The 13223-nt window shown below is 40.8% G+C and overlaps 1 protein-coding gene and 1 long non-coding RNA gene across 23 annotated transcripts in view; one reads left to right on the top strand and one right to left on the bottom strand.

Annotated features, from left to right (window-relative positions):
• Nucleotides 1-8524, bottom strand: part of LOC148148356 (uncharacterized) — a 54314-nt gene extending 45790 nt beyond the window's left edge. The window contains exon 1 of the long non-coding RNA XR_015759226.1: nucleotides 8347-8524. This is a non-coding gene — a long non-coding RNA (uncharacterized LOC148148356). The remainder of the gene's footprint in view (nucleotides 1-8346) is intronic.
• The window catches only part of kif1aa (kinesin family member 1Aa), a 374456-nt gene continuing 369312 nt past the window's right edge, over nucleotides 8080-13223 (top strand). For all 22 annotated transcript variants that reach the window (XM_087993839.1, XM_087993838.1, XM_087993837.1 and 19 more), the window contains exon 1: nucleotides 8080-8227. The gene's annotated coding sequence lies outside the window, so the exon portion shown is untranslated. The remainder of the gene's footprint in view (nucleotides 8228-13223) is intronic.

Genomic DNA, 13223 nt, shown 5'->3' with positions numbered 1-13223 from the left:
GGGCTTGTATACCCTTGAGTTTCGAAGACTGAGAGGGGATCTGATTGAGACGTATAAGATTATGAAAGGATTGGACACTCTGGCAGTAGGAAACATATTTCCACTGATGGGTGAGTGCCGAACGAGAGGACACAGCTTAAAAATACGGGGTAGACCATTTAGGACAGAGCATCAGGAGAAACTTCTTCACCCAGAGAGTGGTGGCTGTGTGGAATGTTCTGCCCCAGAGGGCAGTGGAGGCCCACTCTCTGGATTCATTTAAGAAAGAGTTGGATAGAGCTCTCAAAGATAGTGGAATCAAGAGTTATGGAGATAAGGCAGGAACAGGATACTGATTAGGAATGATCAGCCATGATTATATTGAATGGCTGTGCAGGCTTGAAGGGCTAAATGGCCTACTCCTGCACCTATTGTCTATTGTCTATTGTCAAGACCTGTAAAGGGTTATTTGAAGCTGAGAAAATCTAAGCTCAACTGTATGATTAATCACGGAAAAGGTTATCAAAACCTGTACACTGGCATTTGAAAGAACAATTAAGCTAAACCTAATAGAGAAGCAAATTGTTTCTGGTGAGTACTGAACGTAATGGTGTTGGAATACATCGAATTTTATTTTCTATTATGTTTCAAAATCTTCCAAATTGTAATATATGCAAATACTTCGGTTCATTCTACTTTATCTTTTCTTGTGTGTAACAAACTTTTGTTTTTTTATTAAAACCAAATCTGCACCATTGTGTGTTTGCATTTTAGTGAATGATAATCTCATTAAAGAATATATTCATCAAGCCATGCATCAATCTAAAGATGTGGCTAAGCTAATAACATCAGTTGAGATCATAAGAATTGATGGCGCTTGCAAGATTTGAATTCAATGGATTTCAGAGATTTATGTGGTTTGGGACACAAATAGCTATGTTGCAGTGAGGTTTATTGCACAGAATGTGATGGTGGCTTTGAAATGGCGGCTAGGAGTTTTCTGAAAATGTTGAGATACAACAGTGGACTAAAGTTAAATGGAAAGGGTTAGCAAATAAATTAAAGATACAGGTAAAAGCAGGATCTTGTAAAGATGAAATGCATCAAGTTATTATTCTGTTTTGAATTGGGAGAGTTGGGGTGGCACGGTGGCTCAGTGCTTAGCACTGTTGCCTCCAAGAGCCAGGGACCTAGGTACAATTCCCACTTTGGGCAGCTGTGTGGAGTCTGCACGTTCTCCCTTTGATTGCATGGGTTTCCGCCCATAATCCAAAGATGTGCAGGTCTGGCAAATTGATTAGATTACTTACAGTGTGGAAACAGACCCTTTGGCCCAACTAGTCCACACCGACCCTCCGAAGAGCAACTCACCCAGACCCATTCCCCTACATTTACCCCTTCACCTAACACTACGGGCAATTTAGCATGGCCAATTCACCTAACCTGCACATCTTTAGACTGCGGGAGGAAAACGGAGCACCCGGAGGAAACCCACACAGACACGGGGAGAATATGCAAACTCCACACAGACAGTTGCCCGAGGTGGGAATTGAACCCGGGTCTCTGGCACTGTGCCACCGTGCCGCCCTAATTGGCTATGCTAAATTACCCATAGTGTTAGGTGCATTAGTTGGGGCAAATATAGGGTAGGGGAATGCATCTGGGTGGGTTACTCTTCAGTGGTTTGATGTGGACTTGTTGGACTGAAGGACCTGTTTCCATACTATAGGGAATCTAGTCTGAAATCGAATATCACAGGTGGAAGATGTAGTTAAAAAGGAAATTGAAGCAGATTTTAAAAAAATACATACTCCAGAGATATGAAGCTTAGAGAACATGAGGTGGCAAAAAAAAAAGCTGAGAGGAAGATGGAAGTAGTATTTTGGGTGATGATTCTGACACTAATGAGGCATTTGATTTCACTGAAAATCTACATTTAGTGACTAAATTTGCTGAATATGGGGTGAAAAAATATTTTATCTCATTTGAGAAGCTTCAATGGACATCATCAAGAAGAAAATCAATTATGTAATCAGTACTCCAGACAGAAATATGAATCAAAGAGTCTGTCATGTTCATGCGTTAAAGAGATATTATGACAGGAATGATAGTCAGGATAAAATTGTACTTATGATTGTGAAAGAGGTAAGGAGTAAAATAAAACAATTGTAGAATGAATAAGAAATTAAAACTTTCAGCAACTAGACCGGACAATTCAAAAGTGCTTAAAAAGTTAGGCAGCATCATGGTTTATCGTCCACAAATGTATCAAAGTGCTTTATTTCAGCTAGAAACATATATTAATTTGTCAGAATAGACCTGGAGAAAAGATTTTGGTTGTTCCAGATGTTAATGTCGGGAATGTGTTACCTACGAAATAACATCTTTACAGACACACTCCAGAGAAATTAGCTCAAATAATGTAAGAAATTAATTTCATGGTAGACAATGCTATTATTGAACCAAGCCATGGTAGCAGGAGCTCATTTTCCATGATGATGCAAAACCTGATGTGTCACAAATGTTCTGTATGTATTATCAGAAAGTCAATTGGTAATGATATTTGGACTCATATCCTATTTCATGTTTGGGAAGATTGCAGTGAACTAATTGGACTCACATAATTTTGACTTACTAAAAATATATTGGCAACTTCCGTTAACTGATTGAACCAAAGAAATGTCAACTTTTGTAACACCAGGTACACTTTATCAATGTAAAGTTATGCTGTTTGTAATAAACAAAATTACACCAGCTATTTTTCAATTTTTAAGTAATAATTTCATTGAAGCAGTAAGTAATTGTATGGATGACATCATTGATTTAGTAGTTTATAGCTAAACCTGGACAGAACATTCACACCCTGTGTAGACTGGTCAATCAACTGTTTAATCAGCTTCAACAAACTAATTTTAAAAATTAATCTTTCAATGAGAGAATTTGCTCTAGTGAAAGTGATTATTTGGGCCTTACTGTGAAATAAAGCAAGTATCACCCAGAGAAATGAAAGAGAGGGCTATTTTGGATTTCCCATTTCTAGGATAAAATGTGAAATTTTGTGTTATGTTGGCATGAATGGATTTTGTCACAAATTTCTCCTGAACCTGAGCACTGCTATTATATCTTTAACAAACTTGGTGAGTAATGGCAGAAAACTTGAATGGATGATGGAGTGTCAGAGTGTGAAATTTGAAAGCTGTGCTAACATCCAATTGACTTTAGCAATACTGAATTATGATGTTGATGCTAGTGCTATAACTGTGGGGCAATTTTACTGCCATTTGATGAGATAGGTATTGAATGGGTATTGAACAGTTACCACATGCCACCCAAAATATTCAACAGTTGAGAAGGAGACATGGAGTCTTGTGTTGGGTGAACAGCATTTTGAAATGTCTCTCACCCAATAATTTGGAGGTGCCAGTGTTGGACTGGGGTGGACAAAGTCAAAAATCACATAACACCAGGTTATAGTCCAACAAGTTTATTTGGAAGCACTAGTTTTTGGAGTGCCATTCCTTCATCACATCCAACTGAATATTGTGGTGTCCAAGCACTTAAGTAAAACATGCCTCTTAAAAGTCCATTTTCATTTTTCTTTGTGCAAGTTTTGAGATAAGAAATGAGATTTATATTGATTGATATTATTTATTTTAGAGTTTGGATTTTAAACTAGTCGCATTTGGTGTATAGTCTCTGTGTATGAAGAGTTTAAGGATTAACATGGCTCCATATTTTTGGAGTGATTGTTAATTAAAAGTCCGTATGAGAGAAGGAGTCCCTGAGGGTGATAACTGGAATTTTTTTTGCACTGGAAGAGTTTTATAGATGGACAGAATAAACATTGATGAGCATGGGCTTGTTCTCTATTTATAAAGATCGAGAATTTCGTCTTGTTTTGGCTTAGAAAAGAAAAGAAACATTGCTTGTAAAACTTTTGATTTTGAGTTTGCAGAAGACCTGTTTGAAACTAGATGTAAAAAAGAAACCATTTCTCCTGGAAAAAGGAATTAATTCAGAAAAGTTAGGGAATAGTTTCTCTCTTGGTGAGAGTTGAAAGCTCCATACCAGAGGTGTTTATGTTAGAACACAGAAACGGTCATTTGAAGCTGGGAAAGTCTAAGCTCAGTGATTTAATAAAGTAAGGAAAAGGCTACCAAAGTCTTGAGTTCAAGAATTGAAAGAAACAATTAAAGCTGTGCATGTGATTGAGAAGCAAACATTTACTGGTGTTTGGGTATTTTAATCTAATTGGGTCGCATTGGATTGGCTTGTATATTTACTGCATATTTTGAAAACTTTCAAATTATGTGATATGTAAATAGCTTGGTTTATTATAGCTTATTATCTTTTTGCTTAATAACCCTCTTTTTTAAAACCTACAACATTGTTTGTTTATGTTTCAGTGAAAGACTGTTTAGTTTAAAAAAATTATGATCTATCAAGCTAGATTTCAGGTTGCGATCAGACTTTGCCAGTAATAACATCAGCTATGATCAAAATACTAATGGTATTACACTGTGCAAGAGCTGTTTTACTGCAAATGTAAGAAATAAAGATTTAACCATTTTATCAACAACAGATAGTCAAACTTCAGCGAAAAGTCACTCTGTCTCCACACTAAACTTTCTTGTTCAGTTGACAGAGCTGTAACTGGATTCTGTAGCTTTCTTCTTACTGATGTCTCAGCACTTCCAGAGCAATCACATTGAATTTACCCTTAGATTTCAGCTTTTTTTTGTAGTTTCCACATATTTTTTTCTGAAACAGTTTAGGTCTTTTCCTCACCAGCCCTGACTCTTTGGAGAATATTTAACAAACAGCACCTATTGGAGACTGGCGGTGCACACAATACATGAACTTCCGACTAAGCAATGTCTTTTTTTTCCTTTTACCCTGTTTTCCTATTGCGCTGATCTGTTCACTCCAGGCTCCATTTCAAATGTGTAAAACCTCACTAAAAATATATATATGAACAAACTTCAGTGATTTCTCACTCGTCTAAAATTACATTAAAACCATGTCTTCCTTCTTAATGCATTTGGCATTTTGAGTGCAATATGACTCTATCTCAAAATGAAAGAAGAATCACATTGAACCAGAAGCATTACTTCATTTTCACTCTTCACACAAGCTACCAGACCTGTTCAGTTTCTCCAGCATGTTTTGTTTTTTGTTTAAATTCGGATCGCAAACTGTACTTTACTTTTACATAGTCCTTGGAGTTCAGAAGGAAGAATGACCTCATTAAGACATAGCTGAGAAAAACTTTCCTTTGGTTGGGGAATCTGGAATGTGGATTCATAGTCTGGATAATCGACTGCAGGCTGTTCACCACAACCTAGGGATGGACATTGAGTTGAGGAGTTGAGAGGTCACGTTGCGGCCGTGCAGGACATTGGTGAGGCCACTTTTGGAACATTGTGTGCAATTCTGATCTCCCTTCTGCAGAACGGATGTTGTGAAACATAAAAGGATTCAGAAAAGATGTACAAGGATTTTGCCAGGGTTGGAGGGTTTCAGCTTTAGGGAGAGGCTGAATAGACTGGGATGTTTTCCCTGGAGCATCAGAGGCTGAGGGATGACCTTATGGAGGTTTATAGAATTATGAGGGGCATGGATAGGGTAAATAGTCAAGTTCTTTTCCCTGGGATGGGGGAGTCCAGAATTAGAGGGCATAGGTTTAGGGTGAGAGGGGAAAGATATAAAAAGGACCAAAGGGGCACATTTTTCCTGCGGAGAGTGGTGCGTGTATGGAATGAGCTGCCAGAGGAGCCTGTGGAGACTGGTACAATTACAAATGGTAAATGTGACAATGCTGCTCCTTTAGCAAAGTTGTGCTGTCCTTGGCTTTTCTTTTTCTCAGAGAGGTCATAAGGCAGCAATCCCGAAAGATTTAGTTTTGAAGGGTTTTAGGGCCAATTTGATTACAGCTAACAGATACTGCCTCAGGAAAAATGCTTTCAACTTAAAGAAAAACACTTGTACAGTGAAAAGGGGGTGGCCAGTTCTCCCAACTCAGCTTTTCTTTGGTTTGGTTTCAGAGCTGCTAGTCAGTCAGTTTCTCCTGTAAGACTCTGCGTTTGACTTTACCTTTTGTACCAAGGAGTGATTATGGGAATTGTTGCTATTTGGAACAGCATCATTAAGTTAGGATAATCTTGTGGGTTTTCAGATGGATTAACTTATTCTATATTCTGTACTCTTTTGTTTGTGTTTCATTCTGTAATCTTGTAAATAAACTGGTCTGACCAGCTGCATCCCTCCTGGAATATCCACCTGCTTAAAACAACTAGCAAAGTTAGGGTCTGGGCTACCTTCGTGAAATGTTTTGAGGGGATTTGGCCTGGTCCATAACACAATTAAAGGATGTATACATGAATAGGAATGGTTTAGAGAGATATGGGTGAAGTGCTGGTAAATGGGACTAGATTAATTTAAGATAATTGGTCGGCGTGGATGAATTGGACCAAAGGGTCTGATTCCGTGTTGTATATGTCTCATTACACAAATGAAGTTAAGAAGTAGTTTTAGAATAAGGCATCAAAAATTAGGACTGAAAGGAGAATATTCATCACTTGTCAGGTTGGGAATCTTTGAATTTTCCAATCATCTCACAAGACAGAGATGAATCAAATTGTGGACATGAATGGAATGAAGGAATACGTAGATAGAGTAGGAATGTGATTTGAATAGAGAGATGCCTCAAATGGCCTAATGGCTCATTCCTGCTTTTATTGTGTTTTTATGTCTAGTTTTATTCAGGTCATGATTAATGCTCAGCAACTGTTGAGGGCTTGACCAGGTTGAACTGGTTAAATCCAGTCTCTAAGTTATTAGCATGTCTCTGGCAATCCTTCAATCTCTGTTTCTCTGATCAACTCTGGGTTTCTTTGTTCCAAGTCTACCTGGATATCTAAGATTACAAAATGGTCATTCCTTTGATTATTCTTCCAAGATGTTGGGTTTATTTGTCTGTGGTTATCCCAACTTTGCCTTGTGGTGATTATACATAGACCCGTTCCTTGCTTGTGCTATAACGAGAGGCTGAATAGGCTGGGGCCAATTTCCTAGAGCATTGGAGGCCCTGGGGTGACCTTAGAGAAGTTTATAAAATCATGAGGGGCAGGGATAGTGTGAGCAGACAAGGTCTTATTCCCAAACCTAGAGGGCATAGGTTATGTTGAAAAGGGAAAGAATTAAAAAGGGACCTGAGGGGCAACTTTTTTCTTGCAGGGGGTGGTGCATGTATGGAATTGGTAGAGGCTGGTACAATTATAATATTCAAAATGCATTTGGATGGGCATATGAAAGGTAAGGTTTGGGGAAACAAAACAGAAATTGCTGGAAGAGCTCAGCAGGTCTGCCAGCATCTGTGGAGAGAAATCAACTCACTTTTGGGTCAAAAGATAATAGACAATAAACAATAGGTGCCCTTCGAGCCAGCACCACCATTCATTATGATCATGGCTGATCATTCTTCAGTATCCTGTTCCTGCCTTATCCCCATAACCCTTGATGCCACTATCCTTAAGACCTCCATACAACTCTTTCTTGAAAGTATCCAGAGACTTGGCTTCCACAGCCTTCTGGGGCAGAGCATTCCATACAGCCACCACTCTCTGGGTGAAGAGGTTTCTCCTCAACTCTGTTCTAAATGTCCGACCCCTTATTTTTAAACTGCGTCCAGTGACCCTTCCTCAGAACTCAGTTTGGAGGGATGTGGGCCAAATGCTGGAAGATGGGGACAAGATTAATTTATGATATTTGGTCGGAATGGAGCAGATGGACCGAATGGTCTGTTTCCATGCCGTACATCTCTATGGCTCTCCAGCTCTGATTGTAACGTTGGCTGTGCCTCATTATTGCGGGTCCTGAGTACAGGATCCCAGGTTCTGGAATTTATCCCAGCTCCTCTCTCTCCCCCCCCCCCCCCCCCCTCCAAACACCGGGATACGGTCCCGGTAGTCCCAAAGAAGGCTCTGGAGCCGGTGCCGCAGTGAAGCAGTCCGCAGCCGCACACGTGAGTGTGGACGGGAGGGGAGGAGACGAGAGAGAGAGAGAGAGACGGGAGAGGGAGGGCGCAGCTCCGGGAACGCACTGAGGTCAGCAGAGACACTGGGATCCGCTCGGTGCCCGGTATCAGGCTCCCTCCTCCTCCCGGGGCAGTCAGTCAGGCAGGCAGCAGCAGCAGCAGCAGCATCAGCACCACTGGCGATGGAGTGAAGAGCCCAATCTCCAGCAGCAGGTAAGGAGCAGGAGAAGCTGACAACCTCCCTCCCTTTATTGTTCAGTGGACAGCTCCCAGCTTCTATTCACTCTGCCGCATTGCAATTCTGTCTCACTTAAGACAAATCTGCAGCTCACCTGATATTTGGGAGTCGGAAGCTTCTCTTCCGTCCCCCACTCCCAACGCCACCCAATCGATCAGGTTTTGAATGAATTTTCAGCTGAATGAGAGAGGGAGGCGACGCTTTCTTTTTGTCTGTGCGTTTGTGAAGCGTGTGATGGGATTGTTTGTCGCTCGGCAGTATCCGCAGGCCAGGCAGGCTGGCGGTGCTGATCCTCTCCGCTCTTTGTTGCGGTAAATGGTGAGAAGGAATTTCCTGCAGGTCTCCACCCTGCTCTGTAGCTGTAAGTGAGAGAGCGAGAGAGATGGAGAGTCAGAAGGAAGAGACTGATTTCTCCCTCTTGTACCTTTTTTTCACTCCCTTTATTTCCTCCATCATCCTTTCTGTGCTTGTACACCATTGTCTGTGTCCTTTGTATGTGCCTGATTCTGTGTGTGTGTCTGAATATGTCAATGCGTGTACCTGTCTGACTATGTGGGTACCTCAATGTGTATCTGTAGATGCATGCATGTCTGTATGTGTGAATGCATTTGTATGTGTATGCAACTGTGTGTTTGGCTTTGCCTGTATGTGTCTATCCCTGTCTCAGGAGATGCTCCCAGAGCAGGTGCAGTATGTTTCCATTCACCTCCAGCAATTTGTCTCCACCCAGACACAGTTGGCAACAAAGCCAGGAGCACTAGCTTGAGCTGCATCCACCAACAGACACATTCCCAGCTGTAGGTAGTGAACAGAGCTCACCCCATCAGAGCTGATTCAGTGCGGACTACCAGATGATCAATGGTGCTGAATCACACCAAAGATGGCAATGCTTAGCGTTTAAAGTTGACTTATGACGGGAGCAAACTGCAATGGTGTCATGGCATTTTCCACCCTCAGTTCTAGTCCAACGTCATCCACGATTAATGATTTTTCAAGCTTATTTTTGCTCTTGTGGAAATGTTTAGTTATTAATATAATTTATGGAAGAAATCATGTGAGGGGAGTTTCCGTGTTAAAAATTCAATTCAATAAAATCCCTGCTCAATTTCTTTATGGATAGTCATTTTGAAGTTTATCACTGTACAGGTATTCTGCTGGTATTGTGTTACATTACACAGTGACTTTTTTAAAAATAAGAAAACAAGTATCTAAAATGGCCGCCAGAGTGAGTTATCTTATTTCTGTATTACCTCTGCCAGCAGGCTCTATCTTTATTCTCAGGGATGGAAGGCAATACAGATCCATCTTGGTTTGTCATCTGCTAATGGGTTAAGGAGGTTTGTTCTTAATGGGCTATCATCAAGGGAGTGCTTTTTAAGACTCGCTCACCCCTCCCTCTACGCATTGTTTTTTTTTTGAACAAGAAATAGTCTGTGTGTTGCAGGAGTCCTGCCTCCATCCCAGGGTTTTGCAATCTGTGCATTCTTACCTAACGGGGATGGTTAAATTTAACGGCAGATGGCCTGGATGCTTCAGGACACACCTGTACCCAAGAAAATGTGTCTGTTCCTAACAAACAGCTTATCCTGCATTTGCATGATTCCTCAACCCAATTGGTCTATTTAATTAAATACTAATAAGTCAGATTGGTAGAGGTACCAGAGAAAATGAATATGCAGAACTAAATACTAGGAGTGAATATAGCAGCAGGTGGATTCATGTTCCTGGGCAAGTAACTTAGTCTATCACTCACATCAGAAACAACAGGCTAGGGAGGACTCTGTTCTGTAAACCATACCAGATGGACACTAACCTCCCTGCACTCTTTCTCGTTGAATGGTAATTTGTAAATTTTTCACACGCAAAATCTGTGTTTTTTTTACACCTGCGCTGTACTGATTCAGAATTGCTTCTGAGAAAATAAATGGGAGCTTTGGGGGCAGAGTTAAAAGATGGTAACCTAATCAAGAGGCTGTGTTGGCGTCATCAGCTGACAAAGCAGAGGCTTCTATGGTGTCTAAAAGTCTGAGTCTGGAGATTAATTTACAGCCTCTAGCTGACTGTATGCTATTGTGTGTGTGTGTGTGTGTGTGTGTGTGTGTGCGTGTGTGTGTGTGTGTGTGTGTGTGTGTGTGTGTGTGTGTGTGTGTGTGTGTGTGTGTGTGTGTGTGTGTGTGTGTGTGTGTGTGTGTTTAGCACTGGCATTTACTGTTCCATTTTAGTCAGGGGCTTGTTGTTGTGCTGGGGGTATCTGTCACAATATTGTTGGTATGTCATTGTGACATCACCACTGCAGTTTTCTAGGAAAATAAAATCTGCAGTTAATTTTAACAAAATCCTTCATCTGGGTTTTGGAACATGGTATTTGATTTAATAATAGATGCCAAGGCAATGAGATGCAAGCTTTATAATGTCAGCTTAAGAACTTGGACTACAGCCTTTAATTCACTGCCATTTGTTTACCTACTCATACAGTAATTGCTAATGGATAATAATAGGGAAGGGAGAGATTAAATAGGCAAAGACCATGCCTCACCTATTTTCAGATCTTTGTAATGAGAGATCTCACTTTAAAAGGAAAAAAAAGCAACAATACAATGGATGCTGGAAATCAGAACCCATATCAGAAATTGCTGGCAAATTTCAGCAGGTCTGGCAGTATCTTTGGAGAGAAAGCCAAGTTAACGTTTCGGGTCCAAATACTGAAGAGTTTTGAAGAAGGGGTGCTTGACCCAAAATGTTAACTCTGATTCTTTCCACAATGCTGGCAGACCTGCTGTGTTTTTCCAGCAATTTCTGATCTTGTTTAACATTTAATGATCTTGATGCGAGTGTTCAGCCATTTTACTGTGCAAGAAATGAGGAATGCTGGGGGTGCACATGGCAAGAGCCAACATTAGCTGTGCCAACCAAGATCTAAGCTTCATTAGGGTCAGGTGGGGGAGGGCTGCAGGGTGTGACTGATGATGTGGGTCAAACTCTTCTGAGAGGGCTTGTGTTTTCACTAGTGGGGATTTCGATGAATGCAACCAGCTTTGCAAAACTTCTCTCTTTCCTCTTCATTTCTTGACACTTGGGACAGAGTACAGCTGCAAGACCAATGTTTGCTGTCCATTACCACTCCTCAGGTGCAAGCAGTTGGCAGCCTATTGGACCATCACACAAAGCACAATCCTTTTCCTTTGTCAAACTCCATGACAGATGCTCTTTCCATTATTAATCATGCAATGTTAAGATACAGGGACTTAATATGTTACTGGCCTAGTAACACAGAGGCTTAAGCTTAATACTCTGGGGATATAGGTTCAAACTCCACCATGGTACTACAGAAAGGTTAAATTCAAATAATAAGACTATAATAAAGGTGAAAGGTCCTGAGGTACAATAGTAGTGTCCCTGTCTCTGAGCCGGAAGCTCTGAATTTGAGTCCAAGCACAGGATTTGATGGAAGATGTATTTGTAACATGGCCACCCAGGTTGAGAATCAGCCTGCCAATCCTTCCAACATGCCCATGGCAGGAGGCAAGAGCCGGATAGTCTCTTGATCAGCCTTCTTGATGTGGAGGGGCGCCCGTCTCTGGTCTCTGGTGACAAGCTGGTAACCCACTGTTTCACAAAAATCTAGCCAGGAAACAAATGTACGCACTTGCTTTGTCTGCCTTATCTGCCTCTAGACATGAGAAGAGAAAAGAAGACCAGTAGTGATGACCAAGCCAACTGTCATTAATTATTGTAAATACTCATTTCTTGGGAAGGAAATCTGCTGTCCTTACCTGGTCAGGTCTACATGTGACTCCAGACCCACAGTCATTTCCTTGACTCTTAACTACTTTCTGTGATGGCCAAGCAAGACATTCTGTTCAAGGGTAACAAGTGCCTTGCCAGTGATGCTCACATCTGGACTGAGGCCAAGTATAGCATCCTACATCCACCTCCACTTAATGTAGTCAGCATAGCCTGGGAATAAAACATACCAGGACCTTGCCTGCTTTCTATGGGTTCAGTATTGCATTGTGCAGAAAGAATCAGAGTTGGCACATCCTACCATGAACCAAGAAAATAGCTTTAAACAAATTAGAGGAACACTGAAATCTGGGGATGGAGATACATATGTCACTTAAAGCAGTGAGACAAGTTAATAAGATTGTTATAATGACCAAGTACCAGAGTTTATTTCTAGAATGATAGATTTGAAAATCTGTGAAGCTATGTTCAACTTATATGGAGCTGTGGTTATTACAGAAGCATATTAGCGTATTGTGAACAGTTAGCTTCATGTGACATAAAGAGTAATAGAGACACTGGGAGAAATTTTCAATAAAAGTAATAAGAATGATGCCAGGACTGGGAGATTGGTACTGTTTAGGAAGTGTCAAACAAGCTGGTGATCTTTTCTCTAGAAAATGAAAGACCTATGGGTGACTTGATAGAGGGTATAGGAAAAGTTTTATAGAGAAATCATAGAGATCTTTCCACTTGTGGGTTGGACTGGAACCACAGACAATAAACAGAAGATTATTACTAATAAACCCAACATAGAAATTCAGGAGAAACGTCTTTATCTAGAGAGTGGCTCTCATTACCACAGGGAGTTGTTAAGGTGACTAATATTAGGGACAAGTTTACTGAAGGAGAAAGGGGCAGAAGGAAAGAGGAATAAAGGTGGAGAAAGAAACACTGGCATAGATCTGTTGGGTTGAATGGTCTGTTTCTGCATTTTAAATACAATGCAATGCTTTATAATCCACTAGGTTAATAAAAAGGAAAATGCATCCTGGGGTGTATGCCACTAATGTTGGCCCTGTGTTAGTTAGCATTAGAAATCCTGTTAGTTAAAATATATGATCTTGGGATGTGGTTCTAACTGACAAAGCTGGGTTTATTGCCCATCCCTAGCTGCGTTTCTAATTTCTGCTTCTGTTTTTGTGTAACAGGCAGTCCTCACTGCAGTGTTTCTATGTGCAATGGATA

This window comes from Chiloscyllium plagiosum, unplaced genomic scaffold (assembly GCF_037043375.1).
Source record: "Chiloscyllium plagiosum isolate Xiang-an unplaced genomic scaffold, Cpla_swu_hap1 HiC_scaffold_13, whole genome shotgun sequence".
Classification (NCBI taxonomy): Eukaryota; Metazoa; Chordata; class Chondrichthyes; order Orectolobiformes; family Hemiscylliidae; genus Chiloscyllium; species Chiloscyllium plagiosum.
Note: the sequence above shows the minus strand (reverse complement) of the source record. Positions and strands in the feature narration are given on the sequence as shown.